This window comes from Mandrillus leucophaeus, unplaced genomic scaffold (genome assembly GCF_000951045.1).
Source record: "Mandrillus leucophaeus isolate KB7577 unplaced genomic scaffold, Mleu.le_1.0 Scaffold678, whole genome shotgun sequence".
NCBI lineage: Eukaryota > Metazoa > Chordata > Mammalia > Primates > Cercopithecidae > Mandrillus > Mandrillus leucophaeus.
In genome coordinates, this window is record NW_012107341.1 from 702,080 (window position 1) to 710,812 (window position 8,733).

At 46.9% G+C, this 8,733-nt stretch overlaps 1 protein-coding gene across 2 annotated transcripts in view; it reads left to right on the forward strand.

The window, feature by feature from the left end:
• The first annotated feature begins 6,891 nt into the window (after positions 1–6,891).
• The window catches only part of DDC (dopa decarboxylase (aromatic L-amino acid decarboxylase)), a 114,454-nt gene continuing 112,612 nt past the window's right edge, over positions 6,892–8,733 (forward strand). For both annotated transcript variants that reach the window (XM_012002095.1, XM_012002096.1), the window contains exon 1: positions 6,892–7,064. The gene's annotated coding sequence lies outside the window, so the exon portion shown is untranslated. The remainder of the gene's footprint in view (positions 7,065–8,733) is intronic.

The following is an 8,733-nucleotide window of genomic DNA, read 5'->3' on the forward strand; positions in this document are numbered from 1 at the left end:
ACACAGATCCACTCTGCTGTAGCTGTATACTCACGCCTGGTTACACAGATCCACTCTGCTGTAGCTGTATACTCACACGTGAACACAGATCCAGTCTGCTGTAGCTGTATACTTATGGATGTGCACGCAGATCCTGTGAGAGCTGTGGCAGAGATCTCTATTGGGAGCACAGAAGTGAACCTGAGTCCCATGGGAGATTGGTCTGGAAGGTGTGTGTGAATGAATGTGAGGGTCATGTGACCTCAGGCAGGAAGAGATTATGCAGCCTACATAGGTGTGTTCTGTCCAACATAATACCAGTCACACGAGACTATTTAAACTTTAATTATAAAGTAAAATGAGAAGTGTAGTCCTTGGTTGCACCAGCCCACATTTCTAGTTCTCAGTAGCCACACGTGGCTGGTGGCTACTGTGTTGGAGAGTGCTGATCTAGAACAGGTCCATCATCGGGGGAAGTTCTGTCAGAGAATTCTGGCTTAGGTGAGCAGCCATGAGAGCCTAAATTAGAGAAGTGGTAATGGATGGTTGGAATGAGGAGGGGATTATGTGAGAATCGGTCTTTGTGTCTGGAGAATGCTCTGAATTGGTGGAGCCCAACTCCAGATTCCAGGCTGAGGGTCCCTCCACTTGAGTGGCACCTCTGTCTCATCCACAGATAAGACACACTCACCTCACAACCAGTGAGCAACTACCCACTTCTGCTTGCTTTCCAATTGTAACTGAATGCCCACGGCTTCATGTCATAAATGTGTACTGTATACAAAACTCAAATGTGTCTGCGTAGCCTCCACCTCCACAACCTCCCTAGGAAAATGATGCATCCCAACTGGGTATCACCCTACTCAATAAACAAATGTCCTGCAGTGAGCCAGAGGTAGAAGGTGTCTATTTCCCAAGTTAGTCACCATTACTGTGAGCATACTGTCATTTGAGCATCTCCCTGGAAAGCGGAGTACAGTTATATTGTTTAAGTATAAAGTGTGAAATGTAAGCAACAAGTTCATCTGGTGCTTGTCTGAAGACACAGCCACCTTTTTCTTAGTTCTTGCAGGACTAATAATTGTCCGTGCCGGACTTCTCAAGAGACAGACCGTTTTGTCCTAGGTGATGACGCTTAAAACAGGGATCATTCTGCATATTCAGTGCTGGTTTTATAGCTGAGCCTGCTGTAAGATGTGTACTGTATACAAAACTCAAATGTGTCTCAGGCTGTACCAAACCTGCTTTTCTGGCTCTTTCTCTCAAAAATGAGTGCCTTCAATATGATCAGTGCAGACACATTCCTGGCCTCAGGCCCAGAGGTTCTGATTCAGTAGGTTGAGCAAGGGACAGAATGGGGTGCCTTTGTAGCAGGCCTCCCCTGTGATTCCATGCCTCCCCCACTGGGAAAGGGAATTCTAGCAGATGCCAAGGAGTCAGGCATGTGGCTTCCTCTGCCACACGATAGCAGCGTGACTTGGGGAATCCTCAACACAGTTGGAACAGGATGCCACTGGGTCACAGCAACAGACTCCGATCTGCCCGCTTATCAGTCACCTGGAGGACTGCAAACCCACAGATCTCTGGGCCTTCCTAAGTACTGCGGAGTAAAAACCTTTGACTTGGCAATTAAAGTTCTTGCTCACATAGCACCACAGGTGAATGAGATCATCTCCAGCTTCCCATGAGCTCTAGTAACTTATGATTTATGAATTTCCTTTATCGTCATCCCTCCACAAACCATCAGAAACTTTTAGCTTCTAAATGTAGTGGTGTTGGTAGTGTGGACGGAAAGGCTGATGATTAAATTCTAAAGTGCCCAAAGCTGCCCTCAGGGGATGTGCCAGTGAACTCAGAGTGGGCACCGCTGGAAAAGGCCTGTGGAGGACTCAGGCCCCAGGCAGGACACGGGCAGCTTGCAGCTCAGCACTACCCACTGGCAGGTTCCGTTTGTCCCCAGGGTGCTATAGACGATGCCCAGGGCTGGAGGCAGTGCAGCCCCTGTCGTCTCAGTCTTACTCCCTGCTTGAGGCCCACCAAAGGGAAAGGAAGCGAGTCGATGTGGCGTGTCCAGGTTTACACAGCTGTTTCATACCAAAGCCAGGCCAGCACCTGGTCTCCCACGGGCCTGGCTGGGTTTCTCCCAGTACCCTCCATCCTCTCTCCTTGCAGCTAGGTCTGTGCTGAATCATCCTTTGCAGAACTTAATAACATGACTTAATAATTCAAAGTCACGTTAAACCTATGGCCAGGTAACAGCAAAGGGACTGTGTGTCGCCACCTCTCCCTCTTGCCAACCTAGACACCCCTGGCAGGACATCCTCCAGCTCTGCCTCCTGACTCCACTCACCCCTCTGCTTATTTGCAAAATGAGGCTGCTAATACCAACTCTGTCCATCTCCCAGGCCAGAAGCAAGCAAGAGAATAGGTGTGAAGTCCAGCTGTAATGTGTCACAGCCTGGTTACAGGAAGGTTGATTCAAATTAATTTAAAAAGTAATGAGTGGATCACTTTGTCTTTGATCAGTAATCCAAGTGACTGAAGGAAGCGCTGGGACAGTGAGTCTCCAGACTGGGGACTCCGGTGTCATGGTGTACCAGGCTGTCCCCCTGAAAAGCTGAGTCCTTGTCACTCGCTGGCTAGAAGGCCTATAAGAAATGGAAGCAGGAAATTCACAGAAGAGAAACTACACATGACTATGGAACATTTCAATGCAATTTTTTAAATTACATGGAAAATATAGGCATAGCTAGTTGTCCACTAGTTGCCTTGTCTAGCTTTTTGTCGTCATTGATTAATCCTCACTTTCAGATTTCACAAATCTTGACCCACTTTATTTTTACAGAACGAGATCATCTCTTGATAGAGGCCTTTGCAGTATGATCACAACATGCAGTAAGAAATGCATTCTAGATTATGACCCAGTACACATATACACGTACATAATTGAAAGGCTCAGAAAGCGATATTTTCATCATTAGGTGCAATGTCTCCTGTTTTCTATTTTATTCTATTCTATTGTATTTTTTTTAATGCTGGTCATGAGACCTGCAAAACTAATTCCATGACCCACCAATAGTCTGAGGCCAATGATTTGAGATCTTTGAGAGAAAAACAAAGTTGGAGGACTGACACTGCCCGACTTAAAGACTTACTACAGCCAGATGCAGTGGTTCATGCCTGTAATCCCAGCACTTCGGGAGGCTGAGGCAGGTGGATCACTTGAGGTAAGGAGTTCAAGACTAGCCTGGCCAACATGGTGAAGCCCCATCTCTACTAAAAATACAAAAATTAGCCGGGCATGGTGGTACATGCCTGTAATCTCAGCAACTCGGGAGGCTGAGGCACAAGAATTGCTTGAACCCGGGAGGTGGAGGTTGCAGTGCACTGAGATAGCATCACTACACTACAGCCTGGGCAACAGAGCAAGACTCTGTCTCAAATAAATAAGTAAATTAATAAGTAAATGAATAAAAGATTTACTACAAAGCTACAGTAGTTAAGAAAGTGCTATTGGCAAAAGAATAGACAAATAGATGAATGGAACAGAATAGAGAGCTCAGAAATAGACCCACACAAATATAGTAAAATGGTCTTTGACAAAGGAGTAAAGGCAATACAATGAAGAAAGGATAGGCTCTTCAACATGGTTGTGGAATAAATGGACGTCCACGTGCAAAAACAAAAAGTGAATCTAGATCTAGACCTTTACTCAAAATGGATCATAGACTTAAAGGTAACATGCAAAACTATAAAACTCCTAGAGGATGACACAAGAAAAAATCTAGGTGACCTTTGGTTTGATGATGACCTTTTAGATAAATCACCAGTTTCCTCCATTAGATGCGACCTATGGAGGAAAATGGCTGATAAATTGGACTTCATTAAAATAAAAAACTTCTGCTCTGGAACAAAAGAAAACAGATTTGATATACTCACCAGCTCCTAAACAAATTGGCTTTTCCAGGAAAACTCAGTTCCCCTGACACTCCTGTCTGTGGGCTTGGCCAGAGTGTGAGCATCACAGTAGAGCTCCTCTTTCTTCACCTGTGGCCTCAGCAAAGCCCCCAACACCCACCTTGCTCTGGCACACAGTCATCTCAGCAGGAAGCCCTGTCTGTTCTGCTCCCAGTGCACTCAGGTGCTCTGTGAATGTCTTTCACAGTCACGTCTACACCTGCTGTCTCCCTCCTGCAACACGCATGCTGCGACTGACCGCAGACCACTCCGGCATCATGACAGGTGGCCATTGCTGCTCCTGGGGAAGAGCAGAGTCACCCTCTTCCAGGAGCAGCCTTGGCTGCAACCCATGCTGCCTTCCCCTGCCCTGGGGCATTACAAGGTCGCACAAGGTCAGTCATTCTCAACCAGGAACAATTTTGCCACGAGGAAACATGCAATGTCTGGAGACATTCTTGGTTGTCACAACTAGGGACTACTGGCACCTAATGAGTAAAAGCCGAATGCTGCTAAACATTCTATAATGCACAGGACAGCTCCCATCACAGAGAATTATCCAGCCTCAATGTAATAGTGCTGGGATGGTTAATGTTATGTGTTGACTGAAGTGGGCTAAGGGATGCCCAGAGGGCCAGTAAAGCAGGATTTCTGGGTGTGTCCATGAAGGTGTTTCTGGAAGAGATTGGCATTGGAATCTCCAGAGTCTGCACCAGTGTGGGCTGGTAACATCCAGTTTGTTGAGGGCCAGAATGGAATGAAAAGGTGGATGAAGGGCAACTTCTTTCTCTTCTTGAGCTGGGACATCCATCTTCTCCTGCTCTTGGGTCTTCAAACTCAGACTGAATTACACCACCAGCTTTTCTAGTTCTCCGGCTCATACACGGAAGACTGTGGGACTTCCCAGCCTCCATAATCACATGAGCCAATTTCCACAATAAATCTCTTCTTATATTCCTATATCCATATCCTATTGTTTCCAGTTTTCTGGAGAACCCTGACTGATAAAGTACCGTGGTTGGGAAACCCTGCCCTAGATTTCTTTCTTTGGTCCTCGAAGCCTCACCTCAATCCCCATAAATCCCACACCTGCAAGAAGAAAGGAAATGTGAAAAGAGTCCCTTCTGGGAATGGATGCTGATTCCTATGTAGATGCCTCTATTGAGAGATAACTGTTGGTCAGTAGTCGGACACTACTAGTTCTCTTTTTTGAGGATTTCAAAACTGTGGTCTCTCTTCTCTGTGGATAATTTTTTTCCAGTCCTATTGCTCCAAATATCATCTAAACACTTTCAACCCATAACTTGATTTCCTGTCTGGGCCTCTTTTCTGAGGTATACTGGGCATCTCAAATCACATGATATGTAGATATCTGAAACTTGATTCCCAAACTGAATCTTTGGTGTCATTCATCTCCCCACAGCCAATACTGGTCCACCTTAGTCTTCTTCCTCTCAGTCCATGACCATCACCCCCTGCCCACTGGCTTCATCACTGGCTCATCTCTCCACCTCCTTGACTCCTCCCCTTCCCCAACAACCTCCTAACATGCACGCACACACACACATATAGGGAATATTACCACTCTTCTTCATCTCAAGTCCCTTTCTTCCCCCAGCCCATCTCCCAGAATGAATTCACTTGAATTGACTCCTGGTTTGCAGGAAAGTACAGAAATCCAAGGAATGTGGTGGGACTTGGTGGTCCAACTTAAAGGGTCTAACCCTTTCACCTTTATCTCCCTCTGATCCATTTTCTACCCCAGAACCAGAGTGCTCTTAAACCATAAGTAAGCTAAGGTTACCATATTCTAGAAACACTTCAATGCCTTCCGTTACAGTTGGGGGGATACAAATTATGTAACGTGGCTTGCAAGACTCCCCCTGCCCCACTTTGAGTGGTCCTTAGGAGTTGGCCTTCTGTCAGGGCCTGGGAGATGCTGAGCTTGATCCTCAGTGCCTTTGCAGAGGCTGTTCCCGGTTCGGAGCCCTTCCCTCACTCTTCCCCTTACCAAGGACCATCACTTCTTCAGGTCTCAGCGCCTGTGAGACTCCAGGCTGGAGCATTTGGATGTGCGTCACTGGAGGGCTGACTTACCTTTCTTTCTCTTTTCCCTCTTTCCTCCAATGGCTCCTGTGGAGGTTTGGAGACTCCTCAGTGTTACTCTTCTTCTCTCTCTGGTTCCAATCTAACAATATGAACCCTAGGTGCCCCGCCCTAGCCTGTTCCAGTTCCCCAGGATAGAGCAAGGAGAGCTCTTCCCTGCATATAGCCTGTGACAAATGCCTCTGGTGACAGCCCTCTCTGCCTTGTTTCCGGTCCTTTAATGAGCTGCCCACAGTCAGCCTCACTTTCACTCTGCTCTTCACACCCACCGAGCCCCACGCTTGGAGCCGCTGGGGGTCTGCCAGAAAGGCCAGGTCCTAAGATCCCTGCAGGCTGTGCCTGCTCAACTTCTCAATGTGGCTTCCTCAGCCCTGCTTTGTGCTCTCATAAAATTCTATCGACTTTGGGCCTTTTTAGAAATTTGTCCAATTTCCACTCAGAGCATTGTTTCATGCATCTCAACTATGATTTTGATGGGTTTGGGTAAGGAAGGTGAGTTCCTGGGTTCTGCTGATACCTGAACCTGGAAATCTCACCCATATTGCTGAGTGCCGCACCGGGAAGTGCAGGCTTACTTTGGTGCTGCCTTCAGGGGCAAGAGACTGTGTGCAATGCAGGCATCACCTGGTGCAGGGCTGGAACATATCAGATGACTTACTGGGCTCCAAAGTTGAAATCAGGGTTGCTTAGTAAAAGGTGGGATGTATGTAGAATCGCATAAAAAAGATCCAAGTTTCCAGGATTTTGAATGAAACAGTCTCTTCAGAATGTGCTCTCAGGATTCCCAGAGGAGAGCTATTTCTCAAGATTTCCTTGACCTTTGCCACCAGCAGGAATTAATGTTTAACTGGAACATGAGGCTGGAAATACAAGAAGAGGGAAACTTGTGGCTTAGAGTTTCAAGAAGAGTGACTGCCTCAGCGCCGAGCACCTCAGCGGCTTCTCTACGTGCTCTTCAGTCACCGAAGTTGGAGAATCCCATCAAGGACAGTAGCCCTGTAAGGAATTCGAATTTCCAGTGTGTAAGTCCCTGGTTTTATACCTACTCAGATTGTAGTGGGAAAACAGCAACATGTACCTTGACTCTCTGGCCCCACGTTACTGAACATTTGCTTAAAGGTTAACTCACTTGAGGGATCTTGTGCGGTGCTTTCTCTTCTGCTGCAGGCTGGCAGGGGCGTTTGTTCTGTGGGGGCTGTGCACTTGGTGGCTCTCCATGCACACAGTCACTCCAGTGACACATGTTTAATAGGGACTGGGAATGATTTCATGACTGTGGCTCAGTAGCAAACGCAGGCCAGCTGTGATTCTATTCTTAACATGTACCGCCAAGGGTGGTGTTGATATTTTATTCCACCGAGCCTCTGTTTCTTCTGTAAATGAGGATTTTCTTAGTATCGACCTTGTGAGGATTAAATCCCATAATTTTATGGAGGTGATTAGTAAACGTGAACTCTGCCCTTACCTTTATAACATCCGAGGCTCCGTGAGGGCTCTCTCCTTTCGGTGTATGGTATAGTCTACTTAGAGGTCAATTTGGTGTCTACCTATGCAGGGTGATTTGAGGAGAATTAGAAGATCTTTCCCACCATTTTCCCACCAAAATGCTGAGTACAATTCCCATCTGAAAACATATGCGGATAGGAATTTCTATTAGGAGAATTGTTTGGTTATCAACTTCAATGAGTCGAAGTTCTCCTGGTTTTAACTCTGTTGTTGGAAGTATGTAAGAATCAAAGCTTAATGGATGGAAATTGTTGCTGTCCATCATGCGTGAGTTAAAACCGTTACTTCTGAGTGGTCAGTTTGCATTGGGCTCTGTCTAGAAGAAGGTTCACCTTCTTCACCTCCAGTCACATCCCCATTTCACAAGTGAGCAAACAGTCAGAGGAGGGGAGGAGGATGGCATAAGATCTTGCAGCTGGTAGAGACAAAATGCGAATGTAGCCCATTTGCACTTGGTGCTCTTGGGCAGCCAAGCAATCCAGTGTGTGGGTCCAGGGTGACAAGTGCCACTCCCATGGCTGGGGTAAGTCCCTCCAGCATTCAGTCTTGCTCTCTGTGCTTATCTGGATGCGGTGCAGGATGAAGATGATCCTACAGAACTCTACCCTGAAAGTCCTCACAAAGTGGATACATGACATTTTTGAAACCAGGGACATGTTGGTGCTGCTTAATATTTAAATCATAATTTTCACACTCTTAAAAATTACTAAATAAGTTTAAAGAGACACAGCCATCTGCCTACAGTGCCACCCCTGAGCTTCATGCCACCCTGGTCTCCAAGACAGGGGAGAGGCTCAGGAATACTGAATGCGGGTACGACTGTGGAAGAGGAGCCGAGTTTTCACATTTTAACAAGGTCAATTGAGGCCAGGTGTGGTGGCTCACGCCTGTAATCCCAGCACTTTGGGAGGCCGAGGCGGGCAGATCACGAGGTCAGGAGATAGAGACCATCCTGGCTAACCCGGTGAAACCCCATCTCTACTAAAAAAAAATACAAAAAATTAGCCAGGCGTGGTGGCAGGCGCCTGCAGTCCCAGCTACTCCACAGGCTGAGGCAGGAGAACGGCGTGAACCCAGGAGGCGGAGCTTGCAGTGAACCGAGATCATGCCACTGCACTCCAGCCTGGGCAACAGAGCGAGATTCCGTCTCAAAAAAACAAAAAAAACAAAAACCCAAGGTCAATT